Below are 22,830 nucleotides of genomic sequence, written 5' to 3'. Positions count from 1 at the left end.
AGGTGAGCGTTGTAGGGGAAGGGAAATCCTTTAAAGAGTCATTTTCTCTTTGGATTTCCCTTCTCTTTTCAGAACTCTGGAGCAGCAACATTGTGGTGGTGTCAGCAGGGCTTTAAGTGGAGGCTTTTTCAATATTATATATAAGCCATAGTTGCTGCTTATTTATCTTATGCAACTAACAACCATTCACATAGCCAATAGTCCTGACTTGTTGTAGGTATAAAGTTACTTGTATGATATACATCTGGATGCAATGACAGAAACAGCAAAATACAAGTCGGGCAGCACACTATGCACAGCACAGATTTTTAGCTTACGTATTTTTAAGCCACGCACTTGATTACATTGGCCACGTCCCTTTGAGAGACCCTTCAGTCCTCTTAATACATCTCTGAGAATTAAAACACGAGACTAGCCAAATGTCATTCTTGTTACTTTGCTACCGATATATATAGTCAGTACAGTTTTCTGTTTTCTCATAGGCTTGCATACGTCAACTTTTATTAACTTTCCTTTGCTGCCATCAACTGTCCATAGTGTGTTATTACACCTTCTTCTAGTCAGTTAAATTTGAATGTAGGAAACTGTAGTAATGTATATTGGGTTTCCTATGGAAGATCTAGGTTAGGCTATAAGAAGTCTAATAGTTTTCACACGCTGTACCCAGAGAATTGGCAATTGTGGACTGAGTTATATAAAAAAAATATTGTTTTACGACACCTGCTGTAAGCTGAAAGGCTATATTAGCTGCTGGAGTCTTGACCAGGGGTGTGAGTTCACTGCATTTGTCTAGAGCCCTGGGACGCAATAGAAAACGTTTCGACTGCGCATTTGGTGTATTTAAAACTCTTTATTTTCCCTTATATAGAAGTAAACAGAAAAGTAAATGATTGTATTGGAAGAAACGAAGGACCTACTGGAATGAAGGGAGAAGGAAGAAACGAATGTAGAAGGAACTGACAAAAAGAAGACGGAAAGGAAGAAAGGACCAAGGGCCTGAGGTAGCAAAGGGGTTTCCTCTTTCTGTGTCTATGGAGAAATACCTTGATACATAAGGACCACGTGAAGAAAAAGCAAAAAAGACAACAAAGAGCAAAGACACCTAGGGCACTTTATTTCAACCCCACAGATCAAACTTGGAAACACTGATGCAGCAAACCAACTTTCTGTCCGAACCCTAAACTGATGGCTGCATCTAGGAGGAAGTGATACAGATCCCATCTCACACTTGGCACAACCTGAAAGAGCCACATCCCCAGCGACCAGTGCTTGATTTGTTAAAGCAAATAGGACCCCGAAAATTTTATTGGGACTGCACTGCACTATATTTCATGTTTCTTTATTTCCCTCTTGCAAGTTCTTTTTCATCCCTGCTTTCTCCCTTTGTCACTGTGTTCTCATATTCCTCCTTTGTTCTCCATTTTGTGGCTTTCTTTCTCTTTCCATGGTTCAAAGTCTGGGTACTCAGCAATGAGTGCTAGTACCCATCCCCTGTAACCATCAGCACAAAGTAAGCACTGTGAGAGATAGTGGGCATCAAAGGTCTTCTCACCTCCATGTTGTTTAATGATGGTCCTTTCCCCATGCACTTAGTAGAGGCCACAAAGATCGGAGTGCACAAATGGGTGAGAGATTCGCTTTATGTGTATGGACAGGGTTGTGTGTTCTATCACCTTGTCTTTTGCTTGGGTGTATTATATTGAGACACCATAATAGTGTGGTAATAAAAAAGAAACCAAACATTGAAAATTTTACAAACTGACCTACTAGCTCATAGGCTGGTTTCCAAAATTAAATACTTGTCGCAAAAATACTAGTTGAAAATTGTGACCCGTTTTTATGACCAGTGTAATGATACACCTGGCCCCAAATTACCACAGCTCTAGAACAGTGGCAGCTAGCATCTATGGAGAGTGGTGAGGCAGGCAAATGGGTGGTGGGTAAGAGCATGCACTATCGCACACTACATGTGAGGAGCAAAGAAAATAAATACAAAATTTCTTAACTTCCATGCTGCATGACACGTCCTCCTTGCTCCAGTCTGGTGTTCAGTGCGGGCCCTAGCCAACTCCCTTAACCAATCCTGGCGCTGCTCTCATGCTGTTAAGCAGCATGAGAGCAGCGCCAGCATTGGAGGGAGCAACTTCTCTCAGCGCTCCCAAGAGCACTGGTTGCATGTGCTTGCTCTCAACCCAGCTGTCCAAAACAGCTGGGTTGGAGAGGTTTAAAGTGCGCATGTCTGGCTGGCCATACAAGGCAGCCGGCCAAAGAGACATGCTCACTCTAAACTTAAATGCACAGTCAGCACACCACTCCTCCCTGCCACCCAGCAGGTACCGCCTGTCCTGCCTCTCGGTTCTAGACGAGTTGATGTAAAAATAAAATGGTAATGAATTACCTTTATTACCATTTTATTTTTAATTCCTGGGGCTTTTCTGGGGCCATTTTAGTTAGTGGGGTGACACTTCTCTGCTCTAATGGAGGAGCTGCCCCAGCTCCAGAATATGACTGTCAGATCAGTCAAATGTCTCAAGAAATCCGATCATGTCACCCAGGAGAGAGTACTCAAGGATGGCTTCCTCTAAAGCTAAAGAACAATTTGAGAAATACTTTGGCTCAGAGAGCACTTTACAAAATCGGGCCAATATCCTACCATGCTCTGTGACTCCTTACCAACTCACCAGATCACTACAGTGCAGTACAACTTCCCCTACATATGTAAATCTATTCAGCTGTCTAGAGGGTGATGGCAGATCTTGCATGTGATGGACCTCAAGCTCTGGAATAGACCCCCCTGAACATACACTGGCTCACTAATTGTGTAACGTTAAAGTCTGCTGCCGCTTCTGACATCATCAGCCCTCTTGCCTTCACCTGCATTTTCTGTTTTGAATTGTTTTCTGTTTTTTTACATTCTTAGCACCATGATGTTAAGGTAAATATGGTGCTTAAATAGTAATATTTATGATAATAATATGAAACACTTTGCAGTCTATGGAAACTTTACACTTTAAAAATGCATGTGTAAAAAATCATAGGCGGCTGCTCCCAAATCCATATCGATGGAGGACTCACTAAAGTCCGTCCGCCATCGTAATGAGGCCCTATGTCTGGTTCATTGTGAACTGTAAAAAAGGAGGCTGGTCAGTTTGTGGTGACTGGGACCGGTTTGGGCCAGACCGCATTCTCATGGGACAGCACATATCTTCAATACTAGTTGGTGGGTGGATAGATTCCCTGGTACTCTGATCTAAAACCCTCACCAGTCTCTGAAATGTATATTGCATTTCCATAAGTTCTTCTGCTCATAAGCACTTGGGCGCTTTCACACTTTTAGTGCAACCACGAAATTCATATGTACCCTTCCTGTCAACTCAGGACGGGACAATGCTTTAAAAAACATAGGAACAGAGACTCCTTCTCCCCATTAAATCTCCCTATATGGTGCTTTAAAATGCTACCAAAGTCATAACATTTGTATGGTATTAAATAACATCTTAAATGCTGGGCCTTACCACCAGTGATGAGCCCTTTTTTATATTAAGGGCAGTTCACACTTAAGCCTTCATAAATGTTTTCCACAAAAAGAAACCAGGCCAAATGTGTGTACTTTCCCCCCACATAATGGAGATTCTGAAGCTGGCCACAGTTTTTGGGATCTACTGGAGGAAGCAGAAAAAATAGGTAAAATGTGGCAAAAGCTTATTTTGTTTCGAAAAATGGGAAGAGTGCTATGGAAGAAATTATGTTTTTTTCTAAAAATTGAATTTTTATATGGTTTACTATGCTTCGACCACCCACTGCCCAGCTTTCAGAAACAGAAAGAATTGTAAAAAATCTTTTTTCACCACAATTTTTTGGGTGGTGGTCAATATTTTCTATTTTTGTTGTTTCTACCTTCATATTTGCTGCTTGTGGGAGGAACAGGTGTGAATGACGAGTGCATCCAGAATGCCATGCATTTCTGAGAACTAGACAGAATTCAAAATTCTGCAAGTGGGAATTTGGGTAGATCGGCTGTGTTTTTTTAAAGGAACTACTCACTGAAATAAAAAAATAGCAAAAGAAGGAATAAATAGAAATACGTGACAATGTTCTACTCTGTATATTATTGCACTTCAAATAATATACTGTTATGTCTGTCACATGCTGTTAGAAATTGGGTTGCTGATTGACTGGGTATGATCCCCGGTCAAGCAGCAACAACAGTGTCAGGGCAAGGCTCAAGCAAACCCAAATTAACCTGTGCTCAACCCCCTTGTAGCTTGGCAAGGAGCAGTCTGGCTTAACTTAGAGGCACTATGTAAAGTACTTGTGCAACATTTCAAACAGAAAAACAGTGAAAACACCACACAAAGGGTATCTCACACTAAGCTAGAGGAAACTAGCAAGATTTCATCAATAAAACAAGACCAAAACAACAAAAATCCAATTACTAGAATCGGAGATACTGAGTTTTAAAGTTTTTGGAGATAATAGCGCTAAAAGGCATAAAACGCCAACTATGAATAACTGGTCGCACTGGATTGGGACAAAGACACAAGCTCAGGCCGACCACAATGGAGCACAACCCAGCTACAGGGACCCCGTTAGACCCGCTGAACAGAGTACCTTAAATCCTTGCTTGCAGGGAGTTGCATGGATCTGTATCAAAGATGCGGTGCGCAGGCAATACGTCGGTTTCGAGATGCAGCAAGGTTGCAGTGAAAGGTCCTGTTGCTTCGTCGTTAAGGACCCTGTCGATGGGGCCTGCGATGCCGGAAGAGGGGCGGAAAGACTGTATTGCTGCACTGTGACTAGGATTGATTAGCCATGCTTGGGGCCACTCTCCTTTTTAAAACTAACACTGATCTCTTGTGGGTGGATCCCCAGATCAAAGACTGCCCTCCTGTCATGTGGAGGGCAGTCTTCCCTCCAGGCCCTCCTGCCCTTCCTCCCCAGTGGATTCAAAGCAGGGATCCACTAGGGAGGAACACCGGTGGAATGGCGAGCATCTAACCTTGAAAGAGGTACCTCTCCTGTGCAGATCGGTGCTTGGGGGGGGCAAGCACCTATTCACACTAAACACAGCAACTGCTTTCAGTCTCACAAGTAGTGACGTCAGCGGCATGGAAAACTGCATCTCACTGTAAACAAAATATGTATACACCTCAGGCTGTGAGGCCCATTTTGAGAGCTGTAACAGGTACTTTTTCTGTGTCAGAACCAGAGGGACTTTTTGCCATTCGTTAGGCGATGTGATATTCATGTCCTCCGCATTAGGGAGGCATGCCGCGCTTAATAGGTTAACACTTTTTTCAGCTTTCTAGTAGTGTGAGGGTGTGTGTGCGTGCATGTGTGTGTCTATAGTGACTGGTAATCTAGGAAAGCGGTGGGCTTTAAATTCCTGTTTCGAGTTGCATTGAGTGAGCAAAGCAACAGGCCAAATGGTGTATTACTCAGTACTATTCTCACATAAATGTGATTAAAAAAAGACTGTACTCCCATGAAATATTGCAATGTTGTTATTGTGTGCTAAGCAAGCCTTCCCTCCCCATGAGTGCTGGGTTTTACACAGACCAATAAATAGGCTTTTCTGTTTTCAGTTTCTATTTTTGGTAAATTCTGGTGGGGTTTTTTCCAGTGTTTTCAAGGAATTTCAATACCTTTAAAATACAGTGGTTATCAGTGGTTACACATTTTCGCACCATTAAAAATAACAGAAACAGTGTTTTTCTGGTGTTTATGGAATGTTTTGCTTTTAGTATTGCTTGCTTTATGCACTGATGGCACATGGTATATAGACAGTGTACGTATAGTGTATATGAGGTCCAAATACATTTTTGCAAATGTAACCTATCGTAGTACACCATACCTTATTTCTTCAGTTAATCTTTGCTCATGTGTGCTCACTCTTTCCTTCCCATATAAACTTTTTTCTGTGAAAAGGCCCTCTCAACATTGGCACTTGAGATGGGCAATGCCAAAACAGCCAGTACACAGTTTTATAACTCTGGCCACTGACCTAGCTTTCCATGCCAATACTGGTGCACTTGAAGATTGTGATTCTCAGGACAGGTTCTGCAACATTTGCATGGAACTTGGCCCTTATGCCCTCAGAGTAATTGAAGTGGTCAAAAATGAAGCAGCAAATTCCCTTTACGGAAAGGATCTAGAACTTGTACCTCAGTGAGGTTTCATTGACTTCAAATGCCATGGTTGGTGAAGGGGCATTTCTATGCATCATTGCAAGCCATTTCTCATACATTGTAAAATAAAAGTTCCTAAATTGCTCTTCAACATTGCGTTGCTTATCAAGTGGCAAGCACTCTAACATTGTTGCATTGCCAGAGTCACTAAAGGCCCAGTCTACTCTGAAGGAAATGTTTCACATCTACACCAATTATGCTGAACACTTGGCAGACCCGAGTGTTTTCACACTCTAGTTTTTTTATGTCCACTAAAGCAGTTATGTTTTCCTGTAAAAATCTAACAATGCAGTAGAGTGTACTTTTTTTTACATCACTATCAATATGCGACCAAAGATCCTCACATTTCTTGCCATCACTCAGCAAAAATTCTGTAAACGGTCGCCACATGGATAATATAGCATCCATCGCCCCTTGGACTGAGAACCATCAGCTAAGCGAAACAGGTGGAATGGCTCTTTCTTTGATGCCACACAAAGCACGAAATGAAAAATATTTGCATTTTTGTTCCTGTGGATATCAAAACAGTGCACCAGAATGGACTAAGAAGTCAGTAGCATTTTTCATTAACTCCGAAGATTGTAAAGATGCTTGCAGCATACGATCTAACAAGTGGCAAGGTTCTCTCACATGGAAGAATTTCAGCTCAGGTATCGATTTTGACAGGTCATCACACAATATTTTCTTATACGGAGCTGAATCACTGCAAATACAAACAATATCATTCCAATCTTTGTTGAACTTGGAAAGAACCTTTTTGCAGAGCATTCCAAATGACTCTGCGTTCCATGTTTTCCAAAAGTCTGGTGTCATGTTTTCACCACTATCCCAGATGCTTGGTGATAGCACTCTTTTCACATATACTTGTCACTATACCTTGCATTGAATGTTTAAAGCTTGAGGTGTTGGCAATCCACCTACTATCAATACTGACTCTCTAGAAACTGGGGGCTGATGTATCAAGAGTTTTCCCATTCTCTGTGGGTAAATGTGAGGACACGTATTGGGAAAGATTCCCAGCCATTTTACCTATAAGTGAAAGAATCAAACGAAGCGAAAATATTAAATATGATTTTGATATTTCCTGATTCTCTACAGTCTATAAAAGAATTAAATAAGACCTAAAACATGCTTCTAAACCCTGTAGCTTTATTCAACTTGTTCATGGAACCGCTCACTGAAATCTTGCAAACATCCAATGTTCAATTTCATATGTATGCGGACGACACGCAACTATACCTCAAGATCAACTCCTTAGAGGACATTAATCTGCTCAACTCCACACTCATGATCACCCAATCTTGGTTATCAGAAAATCATCTCAAACTCAACGCATTAAAAACAGAATTTCTCCTCATAGCACCACCGGCCAAGATCCCTTTAATGCATGATCTGATCAAACAGCTCTCCGCGTTCAATGTACAACCTACTATCGTGGATTCTGCAAAATCCTTGGGGATTACTCTCGACAACAACCTCATGATGCAAAAACACATCAGTAACGCCACAAAGAGAGCTAATTTCCAGATAAGCACCCTAAGGAAGCTGAAACCCTTCCTGCCACTCGAGGACCTCAAGTTGACAGTACAAGCGCTAGTCCTCCCTTGTGTGGATTACGGAAGTGTCTCTCTGTGTGGACTATCAAAAGCTGCAACAGCGCCCTTAAGAGCGTCTATCAACTCCGCGGCAAGACTCATCACTGGCTCGAAAAGATCTGCACACATTACCCCGGACTTGAAATCCTTGAATTGGCTCCCATTTGAAGCTAGAATCCTCCTAAAAGTGGCGTGCATGACTCATAAAGCCTTACACCACAACTCTCCCAGCTACCTCGCGCAGAAACTGACAATCTCTGGTGGTCTGCGGACTTCCAGGAGTGCCGAAAACCTTTTACTGAAACCTCAAAGGTTCAACAAAAAGAAAACATATAATCGATCCTTCTCTGGGATGGCACCCAAAATTTGGAACATTCTTCCCCCCGAAACCCGACGGAATGCCTCCCCCACCGCCTTCAAAAAAGAAGTCAAAGCGCTTCTCATGGCAAAATTTACTTGAGCACTGCATGCTGTAACTCCTCCTTCTATATTGGATCTCATTTGTTTTTTATATGATTGTTCACTGCATATTTCTGTTTTGTTCCTCTTACAGCCATTTTTATGTAAAGCGCTCTGATATCCGCAAGGATCTTGTTCGCGCTCTATAAAACTTTCTAAATAAAAATAAATAAATAAATAAATAAAACAAAACTGAAAACAGCAAAAGGAAGAAACAATATTTTAGTAGCATCTCTAAACAACAAAACTCAAGCAGAATAATGTTAGTCCCCAGTCTTTCTTGCTGCTAGCTTGTATTACAAAGTTACATTGTATTGGCCCCTTCAGGAAGAAAAAAAGGACTCTTTCACTATTCTTTTTCTTTCTTTGAAAGGTATTTAGTTCGTGGTTGTGCGGGTGTTTTTTCAGTGTTTATATGTTTTCTCTGGTGAGGGCTATTTCTCTTCCAGTGGTGTTTTATCAGTTATCATAGGTTTAAACCTCAAACCGGACAGCCTACCAATAAAGTATGAGAAATGGGGGCAAATTGGTTTATTTTCAGCCCAGTTTCCCGAAGAAGTGTTGGAAAGATAACATCTGAAAAGGCAGTTTCACATGACTTGTTATTTTCATAGCATCTTCCTTGACTTCTACATTTCACTATCTTTAATTGTTCCATCCTGCTCTTTCCTAATAGATCATCAGTCATTTGAATGGGCAGGGTGGAAAATAAAAATAAAACAAATCACAACATTTTAATGCCATACACAGCTGATCTGGACAGATTTCACAGGCTCGATTGCTGCTATAGAACAGATTACTGGCCCCTTACGGATAGCAAACAGCTTACAATAGAGTAGAAACTCAGAAGAAAAAGTGATAATCTCTCAAATGTCAGCTTTAAATAAATATTTGCAAATTAAACATCCTTTCAGTTTATGAAAAACACTTATTTTGCCTAGAAATGCAGGCTGTGTTATGTTAACCTCTTGAGTGCCCATGACGAGCTGGTCTCGTCATGGGCCGCGGTTGCGCTGTGCCCATGACGAGACCAGCTCGTCATAAACCCCGCCCGCTAATGAAACGCCCGGCACAGGGCGGGGAAAGGGGCGGGCACTCAAGGGGTTAAAGAGACATAAAACCAATTTCCCAAAACAAAAGCCCATCATGTTCATGAAAAAATGTAATATTTTATCTTGAGATATGAGCGTTTTGGTGCCCTAACGTCAGTTTTATATTTTCATCAAGTCGTCAACTTGTGTACTACTGCCACATGTGGAAGGATTCTTCATTGCATGCCCATGTCCATGCTAAGAATGTCCACAATAGGCCAAGAATTACCAGGACAGAACCAGAGATTGGCGCAATCATGCGACCCGTGCCTGCAATACATCTGGAGTTCACGCCATCCTGCCAGGGCCAGCATTATGATACTACATGATGATTGGCTGCTTTACATGGTCATTGTGCCTCAGGGCCTGCCATTGGTTGCGGATGCACAGTTTTCCCCTTGCTGTTGCAAGGGTGTGGAAATGTGTGACAGAACTTCATAGCGATGGCGTAGCAACCTAAACCACTCATGGATGACATGTCCTTGCTCTGTGTGTGTGTCTACGTGAGTTTATATGTATGTCTGTGTGTCTAATTTGTCGAGTCGCCACAATGATGTTTGTGCTCACGTCACACACAGGGCTGTCTTAACAGCATTATAGGGCCCTGTCTACACAACCACTCACAGGAATAAAAAATAAAAATGGAAAATTAGTGTTAAATTCTTGTCTGCGTGGGGCCCCTGGGCAACTGGCCAGCGTGTCCATGTGTTAAGGTGTGTTAAGGTGGCAGGTGGCACTGGTCACACACCCCAGGCCGCATAGGCAGACTTCCCCGCTTGTAGGGGCACTCAGGCGCGAGAGGGGTGTCAGTGTGTGTGTGTGCCTGTGTGTTTGTGTGTGCACGCGTGGGAATGTCTCTATGCATCTGTAGTGTGGGTTTGAATGTGAATACGTGTGTGCAACAGATCAAATGTTTTAGTGTTTGTTGTCTACAAGCGTACTCATGTGTGATTTCAGTTGTGTTTGTGATTTTGTGCTGTTGTGTGTGTTTCTTGCATGCATTTCATCTCAGCGGGTTAGTAATTAATCAGGCTGCATTATGCAGCAGGCGCGTGAACTCGCTGGTCTGTGAGTACTTTTCAAAGGAAGAAACGTTTAGTTAAAGACACACCGTGGTGCACCTTGTTTGGTGTTTAGTTAGGAAACACCAATTTAAAAAGGAGGATTCACAGACAAAAACAAGCCAGGGGAACAGGCCCACAATGGCTTTTGAACTGAAAAAACACAATGCGGCTCAGCACCCCTGACAGTTTGTTTGGTACTAAAACAAATGACTGGAAGGAGCTGAGCTGACGCTTCAGGGACTATCACCCATCGTTTACAGAGCAGCTCTGTCATACGTGAACCCCCAGCCCAGCCAGGTTCACCACCAAACAAACACCACAGACCAAACAAGCAGCGACCTTAACTGAGACACAAGGAATTAATGCTGGCCTTCACCACAAGCAGGGGCTGATGGACCATCAGACACAGACCAGGAGCACCGCGCAGCAGCCGCCGCGCGTGGGTACTGGTAAATTAGAATGATCGCTACCCTAGCACAATGTGGCAGGGCACAGTTTAGTGGCAAACCTAATAAAGGGCTGGCTAAGTGCAGAACGCCACTATAACTAGAGCATTTCGATACTGTGTCTTTGCATTGTAAGAAGGGCAGAGGGCACAAGTAAACTGGTAAGCAAAACAATGTTGCAATCTTGCAAGTTATCAATGTTAGTGCAGACCAAAAAATGTTTACCAAACATTTATCAACCCTAGATCCCCCTCCCCTCCCCCCGGGCAAAACAACGATTGACATTAAAAGCAGAACCTGGCACTTTACAGAGTATGTAGTTTCACCCCAGAGGCAAGAATAAGGATGCTGGTGTTCTCCATAGAAAGGCGGAGACAACCCTACATTGTCCCGGGTGCACTGCACGTGGCTTTGTCTGAAATGACACAGGCTGCAAATTCACGAGAGAGGGTTGTGATTACAAACACCAGCAGCGGATCCGGACTACTTCCTTGCCAATCACCTCTATGATATGTAAACAGAAAATCTAGACACCCACAAAAGTAAAGACAAAACATGTAAACAGCCACAAAATGCCATGGGCCCTTCAGACAAGTAATAGCTGAAAGGGTCAGGCCAAACCTACCCAGTAGCTGGAGGGGGTGACCCAAAGCATGCCCTCTGTGCAGGAGATCTAAGGAATGTATGTTACACAATAGAGTGCTTCCAGCAGACACCTTCATTGAGACATCCAGGGTGAATAATTACAAGAAAATAGACGACGAAGAGTCAACCTCCACATAAGGAAGTTATTATGAGGTATGTTTGTCTCTTTACAAAACAAATCTAAAGGGGAACCCATATGGGCTTTTACTCTAACAGAAGATGTACCTCATGGCCAGTTGTGCCTCAGCTACAAGACCTCACCAAATCAGAGAACCAGGAACAACACCATCAACGTTTCCTCTGTGTATTGAGTTTAGCAATGAGGGCAACTCTAACACTGTCGCTTCTCATGAACACCTTGCATGTTGCATGTAATCCAGCGTGGTGTTCTCCACAATCTAGGAGTAAAATGTAATATTTGAGTAGATGCAACAGTTAAATGCTCAAGTCAAAGCAACTCAAGCTTTCAAAAACATATATGGGCTGATTGGTTCTGTGTGTGAGTTCATGATAGTGATGGTAGGAGGCCACATAATAAAAAAAGTTCTCTTTCTTAAGGAGATGAGAGCCTAACCAATACCAGGCTCTTGATGGTCATTTATTTTGTCTTTTTTAAGCATTGTAATTCTTCCCAGCACAGCCTGTATCTAGTGCTTTTACATTGTTATTTGTCCCCTTCCTCACTCTGCACCTTCATCATTCAATGTTCCAAAAGGACACCCCGTGTTTGCGATCATAGTATTTCTTGTGTACTTCCTGTGCTTTTTTGATATTAGCTCTGACTCTGTTGAGATAAAAGTCTCTCTGTCTCTGAGTTGACATCCAACACAAATTGTCTTTGGTGTATGGTTCTCTACCCCTCAAAATTTTGAAAGGACTATATGTTATTACTGTGTAACCCATGAAAACTTCTTCTTGATAGAAATGTGTACATTAACCATGATAACTCTGTTGAAACGTTCCACATTAACATTCCCTGCAGGATGGCACACCCATGTAAAATAATGCTTATTTCAATTTCTGCTCAGAAAATCTTTGACCTCTCTATTACGAAACTGCAGACCATTGTCTGCAATCACTCTCTTAGGTAATCCTTGTCTTTAAAATATTTCCTCTGTAAATTATACCTCAACAACTGCATCAACATTGGGCACCGTCTTGATTTCTAGTATTAATTCTTGAAATGTTAATCAGACTCATGTATGGGACCTAAAACATCTATTCTAAACACAAACCCTTGAGCGCACGCTAAATAGGGTAACAAATTATTCGGACACTTAATAAACAATAATTCTTCTTTGTTATCTGTATTTTCTTTCTTCTTTTAGCCAGCCAACACTTGTTTCGTTGTGTAGGGAATAACCCACGACTTCTTCAGGGCTGTCTTCTCCTGAAAAGCTTGTCAGTTATACTCCTTGGTACCCATTCTTCTTCCGTACCGGATATTCACCATGTATCATCTCTGTTCCCCGTTTCCGTATCATGTGATTTTGAAAAAAAAGAACAATCTAAAGAATCTTAGTAAGTCGGTTATAATGCCCGGGAATCATATGCCTTCTGTTTTGGCAATCAAACCATTTCATGAGGACAATCTCCACTCCCGAATTTCTCTGTAGATACTGCTATACCTGAAAGAGAGTACTCTTGCAGAATATTATGACATCTCAGAACCGCACCTCCAGAACCGCTGCAGTCTGATGCGGGCAGCGTGGTTCTGAGACGCCGTAATATTATACAACCATACTCGCTTTCAGGTATTGTAGTGTCTGCAGAGAAATTTCGGAGTGGAGATTGTCCCCATGAAATGGTTTGATTGCAGAAACAGAAAACACTATTCAGCGTGTGCTCAAGGGTTTTTGTTTAGAATTTTAGTGATCTGTTTGATCTCATTTAAGGGGGGGTAGGGTGAATCCCTCTTCCTTTAGAACATGCAACATATACAAAGTCCCACAACCTTAGTGCGAGATAGGATGTGAGCGCCACATTTCACCTCACGTGTATTTACCGCAGCATCACACACTCCTAAAACAGCTATACTCAATATTTGTGGGAATGTAGAAGTTTCTATAACTTTAATATTCATGAACAGGTAAAACATGAGCAGCATACGCCAGTCCAATGTAAAGAAGCTGTTGAAAACTGGCCTTCTCTGAAGGGTCACCCCAAACTTTTAGCCTTCCTCCTCCTCTTTTTCTGACCTCGTTTTTATTGGCTTTAGGACTGAGCACTTTACCACTGCTTACCAGTGCTAAAAAGCATGTGCTCTCTTCTCTAAACATGATACTATTGGCTCATACCCAATTGGCATATTTAATTTGCTTATAAGTCCCTAGTAAAGTGCACTATATGTGCCCAGGGCCTGCAAATTAAATGCTACTAGTGGGCCTCCAGCACTGCTTGTGCTACCCACACACGTAGGTTTTTAACCATATCTCAGGCCTGCCACTGCAGAACCAGTGTGTACAGTTTTGCTGCCATGTTGACTTGGCATTTAAAACCTCTTTCCGAAATCTTAAACTCCCCTTTTATTACACATAAGTCACCCCTGAGGTAGGCCCTAGGTAGCCCATATGGGGCGGGTGATGTGTAAGTAAAAGGTAGGACATGTACTTTTAAAGTTTTGCATGTACTGGTAGTGAAAAACTCCCAAATTCATGTTTCACTGCATAGGTCACCATTGGGAATTCCTTTAAATACTTTAAAGCTGTAATTCCTGATTAGAAAGGAGTAGCTGTATCATGTTTTATATCTTTGGAATGGTAATGATCAGGCGCAGCAGGCACAGGTATCAGCGGTGGGTCAGTGGGGCGGGAAGTTCGACAGACAACAGGCTAGGGACAGTAAAATATAAAAATAAATCAAACCACTTACCTTGCGCTCGCCGCATTGCCGAGCGCAAGGTAAGAGGTTTTATTTTAATTTTAATTTTACTTTCCCTATTTTGTCGACTACCACGCCTCACCCCTCCCTGGCCGACCGCTGTTACCTGTACCAGCCGCGCCTGGTAGTGATAAATCCTCTTTACTAGTAAAGTTGTGTTTAACATTACTATTTTAATAATGACACTTTTAGCAAGTGCAAACACAACAAGATGATGGTCAGAGTGCTGAAACATTTTAACCACTCATCCCCAGTCAAGAGATCTGGGTTGAATCCATTGTTTTTTTCCACACTATGCCACCCCAGTTTGGTCCCAGCCATATGCAAATCAGTCTTGTACCTGCTGCTCATGGGAACAGCCCAGCCTGAACTGCCAGGCAGGTCCACCCTGGACCGTAAACAAGGATCCTGGGACCGGTTTGACGGTATCACCCCTCACCAGCCACACTAGCTTGAATTCAGTGGCACAGAGAGCAATGCATTCATGTCTGGGCACACCCCTGGCCACTTAGGGCAACATAGCAAACAAAACAAGATGATGGACGGAGTGCTGAAATTTTTCAATCACTCACCTCCAGTCAAGATATCTGGGTTTTATCCATTGTTCTTTTTCTTACTATGCCACCCCAGTTTGGACCCAGCCATATGCGAATCAGTCTTGTCCCTGCTCCTCATAGGAACAGTCCAGCCCGAACTGCAAGGCAAGGTCCTCCCTGGACTAGAAACAAGCATCCTGGGGCTGGTATCCTGGTATCACCTGATATCAGCCAGGCTAGCTTGAATCCAGTGGCACAGCGAGCAAGGGACCTATGTCTGGGCCTACCCCTGGCCACTTAGAGCGAACATAGCAAAAACAGCAAGATGATGGACGGAGTACTGAAACTTTTCAACCACTCACCCCTGGTCAAGCGATCTGGGTTGAATCCCTTGTTCTTTTGCTCACTATGCCACCCCAGTTTGGACACATCCAAGGGGGAGCAGGGTCAAGACTGATTTGCAAATGGCTGGGTCCAAACTGGAATGACGTGGCGAGCATAAAAACTATGGATTTAGGTACAGATCTCTGTACTGGGGTGAATGTTTGACACTGTTCAGCATTCCATCCATCAACTGTTCTTTTTGCACTTTTAGAAAGTGGACATTTCTCTCCTCTTACAGCTGTCTCCAGTGCACGTCTTGGGTAGGTGGCAGCTACACTTTGTGCATTCCCTCTAGACAGCCACAAATACAGAAAGGTTAGGCGTGTCTGAGTACTCATCTGCATTCTGATGGCTCTTGCGGGAATGAAGGGAGGGAGGGGCTGACACTTACACCTGAATAGGCGGGCCCTGTCCCACACAAAGGGCTGATTACCCCCTTCTGATAGTCTGGAGAAAGGGCTGGGGAGAAAGGAACTCTGAGCACTTCAAAGACCCCTCTTTGAAGTCAGCCCCTCTTCAAAGGCACAACTGGGTATAAGTACTAGGTCTCTGGCACCACCATATCAGACACTTCTGGACCTATAACTGAACTCTGTCAGCAGAACTGCTGTGCTACATCAAGGACTGACACTCTGCTGGACTGCTGATCTGGAAGACCTGCTTTTCTGCTGTGCTGCCTGATGATCTTTGACCCTGCAGAGGAGAGCTGGACTCTGCCTTGCAGACAAAGTGATCTCCAATGGCTTGTTAGCTTCGCTCCTGTTGCTTGAGACTCAGGGCTATCAAAGTTTGTACCACTGCGCCTGGTTCAATGGAAGTGGACCCAAATACTTGCTTCAGAGAATTGACGCATTCTGCTGACTGCGTGAAGCAGAAATCGACACATCGTCCCTGTGGCAGGAGCAGAGCCCAGCGCATCACATTGCAACCAATGTGAAAACGCCATATGGAGACTACGCCACCTTGACTGTGGAGACCTGCCCTGAGTGCGAAGACTCTGCCCAGACTGCGGGACTCCGCATTCGGAGAGTTTACGACTTGTAATTTGCTCTGTGAGTCAAGCTCTTAGTGTGTATCTTACTTACCCTGACTAGGATTGTGGATCCTGGTTGGATAGGGTGCATACCTCAGCCAACCAGAAACCCACTTTCTAACAGAAACTGAACAAAATGTTTGGAGAGTTGTGATGTGAGTACCAGTGGTGTGAGTACCAATGGGCAAATGTAGAGTGTAAGACCAGGATTGGGCGATCGGTTATTCATCCCAATAAGTTTTAAGATTTTGTATGTTTTATCCAACAAACATACAATAATGTTTAATAGCTCAGCCCAGTTATGATTAGTGACATTGTGTAGTCTTATCTAAGTGTTTTTGGACACACAGTTGTTTGTTTTATCGTTTAGTTATTTTCAACAACTTAAGGAGGGCCGTGTTCTGTTTCCAAATAGCATTCTGTTATATGAAATGTACTGAAGTGGTACTCTAAGTAGAATGTGAGCATCTTGAGGGTTCCAGGGACGACAGTTACTATCCATGTTAAAGGTTGGAGCTGCTCCTGATCTGTCGCTAAACAAAGGAACTTATTTTCTGTTTTCTGCATGTTTGTTTGTTACAAGGCCTTCCTGGGCTTGGACTCCGAACTTCGCCCACTTGGAGCTTTCCAAACTTGATTGACAACTGCTTCAGTAACTTACCATCGTCGAGCTCTGCTTCGGATCCAGCTTGCAGCATGTCCCACCGACGTGTCGTCTACAACAATTTTTTCTGCATAAATATTTTAGTCCAAATGTCAACCTTCCACCAGGACGAACTGTATCTGACCAGTTTTCTATCACGGTCAGTCTTAACTTTTTACCCTGTCTGGCACAGCCAAATAACTGCAGTTGGCGCTGTGTGCTTTTAGGCACTATTTTTAATTCAAACTTTAAAAATTCATATCAGCATTTCTATTTATTGGATTTGTAGTTTTGGTGTCATTGTATTTATTAAAATATACTATATTTTTCTGATTTGGTTTGAGATTTTTCTTGTGGTGTGTTTTCACTTTATTACTGGTTAAGTGTTGCATAAATACTTTACACATTGCCTCTAAGTTAAGTCTGACTGCTCTGCGCCAAGCTGCCAGAGGATTAAGCACAGGCTTATTGAGTGCCTTTCGTGGTTCGCCCTTAACAAGAATTGTAATTATTATTCGAGATGGGTTCTCAGCCCCCTCAACTAATAGTTCAATTTCTTACACTATTGCCTCTGTCCTAGAATGGATTTCTCTTTCACAAACCATTGTACTATAGTGGTTTAGTGTTGTCGTGAGCTTCAACTCCCAGAATCCATTAGGATGTTAACTGGAATATCTTGATAATCGCACTATATACAAGCTGTGCTCAGTTACTGCTACTGAAGGCTGAGTAACCAGCTCTAAATAACATACATCTCAAGTTACAATAATTCAAAGCAGGATGCTGACAGAGTTTTTCACATTTCTTATAGCAGTTTATATTTTAAGAGAATAAATATGAGAGTATGTGAGGCTCATATGATATGAGTAGGACGCGCAGACCCTCAAAGGGAACTCCATCAACAGAGGTGAACTGGCCTTCACGGCACTGCAAGATTTCCAAGAGTGTCAGAACTTCTTATCGGACAAGAAGGATAGAGGAGAAATAAGGCCTGATTATGAGTTTCGTGTTGTCTGGCAGGCGGCCCTTTGGGGTTCCCACGGCAGTGCCTTTGAAAAAGGCAACGCTATGGGAACGCCAAAGCAAGTTCCTAAATGGCATGGACCGCTAAGTCCATGCCGTGCAGGAACTGAGCATACATGCAGACAGGCCTGCATCCCCATGGCCAGAGGCAACCCTTAGTTTTCTTACCGCCAGCAGTTTTATGGCAGAGCACCGCCATGAGACCGCTGGCAGTGAGATAATCTCGTTAAATGCTTGGCAGGCCGCAGAGGCCATCATAATCACCCCCAATGTTATTATGTCACTCTAGGGCCACTGAATGCTATTGGGGCTGTGGCAGAATCAGCCACAGATAATATTGTGCCTCTGAAATGAAATGTATGTTTGGAACAGAATAAGCCAGTGTCAGGTGTGTGCCTTTGAAATAAAAACTGTGCACGAAAAAAATGATTCATATTTGCTTGTCTGACATTCATCCACCACCTTCGTGTCAGGCATATTCTTAAAAGTGCTTTATGGTCAGTCGCATGTCAGATTTCTGTATTTCAGAAGTCCAGAAAGGCAGGAGTGTGACATGTGCGCCAGGACACCCTTTGGGGTTATAGTGCGCTTTACAAATACACATAACATAACATGATGGTTTAGTACTTCTAACAGGCTGGTACGGCTGGGCAGAGTCAGTCACACGGTAGATTTGTGCCTCTAGAAGGTAGGTCAGGCTGGGGTAAGTCTGTAAATAGTTTGGCTTGGGCCTCTGAAAGGCTCATAGTGAGTTACTAGTTTCAGGCATGTGCCTTTTAAGGTGCGAGTGGTGCTGGAGCAGCAGGTGGCGTGTACAGCCTGTGCCTCTCTGAAGGGTCCCCTGAGCAAGTGAGTAGTGGGTCACTTCCAGCCAGTTCCACTGTCAGTTCACAAGATTAGAACAGAATCATCACCTCAAGCTTCCACAATTTAAAGGGGCAGAATGGATGGGCAAGAGTCAGAGACGTGTTAAGACACATAACTCGCAAAGGCTAGAAGAGGAGGGGAAGAGCCAGTCACATGTCAAACTTGGGACTCTCAAAGGCAAGTGAGGCTGGAGCTGAGATAGCCACCACTGCACGGCACAGAAACATGTTGATGAGGAAAGCATGACCAATCTGAGTGGACCAGGTCATTATTCGCACTTGCTCCCCCCCTACAGACTTCAGAGTTCCTTATAATGTTGCAACCTGTCAATTTGTGCATTTAAGTAAACTTGTTATAGTGACTGTGTTTATTTTACCATATGAAACTGCTCCTTTAGTGAAACTGCCACCTACCTTCCCTCTTTATCTTCCCTCACACCTTTTCCCCCTATTTGCTTTATAGCCAAATTAATTAATCTAAAGCTCACAGTCCACACTTCAGCCTTTCTCCCCTCTACCCTGTCTACTCTGCACAGCATTATTAGTATCCAATTTCTACTCTAACTGCTCATCATGGACATTGCACTACTGACAATAACATACACTTTATGCACGACTGACACTAACGTACACTTTTTCTTTACAGACTCTACTGTGACAATATATTTGTGATAAAATGTGTGCTGCTGTAAATTATAAGGATATTGCAAGGTGCCATGAGTTCCAGGACCTTAATGAGGAACAGGCATAGAGGTTGAGCTCCTTCATAAAGTCATGGAATCCTGAGGTGAACCTGCCATACCCTTTTAACATATGGCAGGGAGTATCTTATATTCCTTATAATCAGCAGTGGCCTGGGAGCTAAAAGCAGCTCTGGAAAATGTGTTCTAACAAGCACCCAGTGGCTGCATGAGTATAGCAAGACCATCTTCAGGGGGATTTAGGGTGAGGTGGACTAATTATATGTGTTTACAAGAAAACTTGTGTGTGAAGTGCATAATTTGAGCAGGTGGTGTCCGGTGCAAGGCACCGGCACTTAATTGTCAGCACCAGCACCTATGGCAGTCTCCCACATGGTGGCACTATTTATCTTATTTAGAGAGTAGCATAACAGAAGTTGTTTATAAATTCAATATACATTGAAAATGACTAATACCCGCCATGCAAGCCATTTTGATTGCTTTGGTGGCCTGGAATAGTCTGAATTCTCACACTTGTAGGAGTTTGATGGTAAGTAGATGTGTTTGCAATGTCACTGGCAACGCTGGCAGGGGCAATGGTTGGGGTGAGCTGAAGTGGCCCCCTGACAAGAGCCCTGGCACTTATTATTTGTATGTAGTGTGTTCCATCAGGGTCACTTGTCAGGCCAGACTGAGGATAAGCCCCCATGTATCCACCCCTAAAAGCAGACACCTGGCCCTCAGTCTACCGAGGAAGGGAGGCAGGGGGTTTACTTGTGTCTCATATGGTCAGTCCAGCCCTATGTATAGTTCATGGTTACACCACTAGCATGTCTCCAATCTCCGGTCTTTTGCTCCTTCATCTTAGAGAGTTTGACTTGAAATATGTAGAATACAAAGCCGAATCTGTAGCACAAAATGAACCCACCAATATGCAGCTAGTAATTTCTTGCCAAACCATATTACAAGAAGTTAAATGTAAGCTGCTTGACAGATGGAGATCCAACCTTTCATTTGATGAACTATAGTCGTGCAAAAATAAACACACTGCCAGAAATGTCCGCTTCCTGCTAATGACGTCATTTAATGGAAATTCATGCAAATATTGTTTATATCAGCTATAAAGCGAGTTCTCTCTTACAATTTTCTCTTATAATGTTTAAACATGGCAGTAATTGTGCTCCATGATCTGCTTTGCACTTTGTCACTGGCTCGCAATAAGTGACTACAGTGCGGCAGCTATGTCATTTAGAATGCAAAAAAGAAATCTAGAAATAGTTTTTTAAACAGAGATTGCAATCTTCTAATTATTATAAAATAATAAATATATACAGTGAAATAAAATGCAGCCCCAGCCAAGGCACACCGGTTGGACTATGCATTTTCGGCGTTTAAAATCTTTGTGCTTTTAAGTTACTGCAGACTAAGACAAAAAGGCTGCGACTAAAGCCTAATTAGAAGCAGATTTATTCTTGCCCTCTCGGAAAATGCTTGAAAATATACTGCGAGCAGGAAAGTGGCCTTTCGTCAGCCTTCACTGCTGGAAAATAAATGTAGCGTAAATATATGGCTGCGGTACTTCATAAAGACCACCAGATAGCAGCATTGCCTTTGATATCATGTATATGCTACATTCAAACCAATTTCTTGCTAGGCAGCAATGGAAAAAAAAGCTTTCAATTAGGGACAGTTGGGGAAGGCAGGGCAGGTTTTAGGGCGTCTAATCCCGCTAAAGTATCAACTGAAAGGGGCCCCGGCTCCCTTGCGGATCACAGGCTGAAAGAACGTGGAGCCTGCAGGTTTGGCCACCAGCAGGGTGACAACATTCAGAGTTATCCCCCCCCGCAGGTGCTCTGTGCTCACATCCTGCTTTTTACTTAATAGTTTGTTTATCATGTCTTTTGCTGCCATTGTTTGCTTTAATGTTGTGTCACTTTTCATGTAATGCTATGTTTAATGTGCTGCTTTAAAACGATGGCTGGCAGTGAGCATGTCCTACAAGATGTTCTGCAGGTTGGAAATTATAACTTCAGGATTCAGTGGAAACTAATGGATGTCTCTTATGTTGCATTCCTACTAGGGGTGGGCGGTAAACTCTGCCCTGCCGGCGGAGATTGGTGAGTTTTGCCCGCTCTGTCTGGAGCGTGGGGTTCCGGAAACACTCTGCCAGCCACCGCGTGGTGGAATTTTTCTTGCGAGCGGCTCACCAACGTTAAGTTGGCAAGTGAGAAAATCGAGCACTAGCATGACTCCTTGTACAATTTCTCAACATAGGCGGTCACCGCAGGTCACTACCGTTCATGTTGAGAAAGCTGCCACTTGAGTCGAAAATCTACTTGAGTGAAAGAAATAAGCAGCGCCCTCTGTCGCGCTGCGGTTGGGCCATTTGCAATGATTTTGCAGCGTGGAACAAGCTCCCGGCTCTAAAAATCAGCATGAGCAGACGAGACATGCAGAAATCCTGCCGCTCACGGAACTTTGCAGAGTTTTTATGGAACACCCTGGAATTCCGTAAATAGAAACTCCGAGAGCTCCGGCCACCCCTAATTCCTACAACATTGAAATAACCTTTTCTGTGAAGATGCAATGGGAAATTGACAGTTTTCCTGTAGTCCTGGACAAATGAGAGGTGAAAGACTCAGACTGCAGACGACAATGTAGTAAAGTAGTTTTGGAGATGGAGGACACATTTTTCTATTCCGGGCGTATACATGCCAATATTTTAAAACAGGAAAGTGGAGATTTTCAAAATAAAATTGGGCTACTATATTTTTCCAATTGGCTTATATTGTTGCAGAGTCAAATGTAAGCAGGAGACAGCTAAAAGAAAGCCATTTTTTTGCTTTAAAAGTCGGGAGTCTCCCACATGCTTTGGGACTATTGGCATGTACGTGCCATGAAACAGCAGAACCAGAGATTTATGGTCAGACACAACTAAGCATTAACAGTTAAATAGGTATAAGAGAAAATTAAAGTAGCCCCACTTTATTGAAAGCACCTCTTTTTCACTCTGAAAGTATTTTTTTAGGTCTCGACTAGCATAGGCTGCGCAGACATGCGCAGTCTCGCTGGCGAGATTTTATGTTTTTGGGTAGCTTTCACTAGCGGGTTTTATGCTCCGCCCCTCTTTTCCATTGGCTGGCATCACCGTTTATGCTAAACGGTGGCCAGCCATTGGAAAAGAGCTTCCAGTGACGTACACTTTTCTCTTTTAGAGCCATCCCAGTTGGACTGGCTCGTCTGAGTTCCTGCTGGCGTAAAAGGCTTCTTATCTTTATGGGGCCAAACACATGGCCC

This window comes from Triturus cristatus, chromosome 6 (genome assembly GCF_964204655.1).
Source record: "Triturus cristatus chromosome 6, aTriCri1.1, whole genome shotgun sequence".
Taxonomy (NCBI): Eukaryota; Metazoa; Chordata; class Amphibia; order Caudata; family Salamandridae; genus Triturus; species Triturus cristatus.
Note: the sequence above shows the minus strand (reverse complement) of the source record.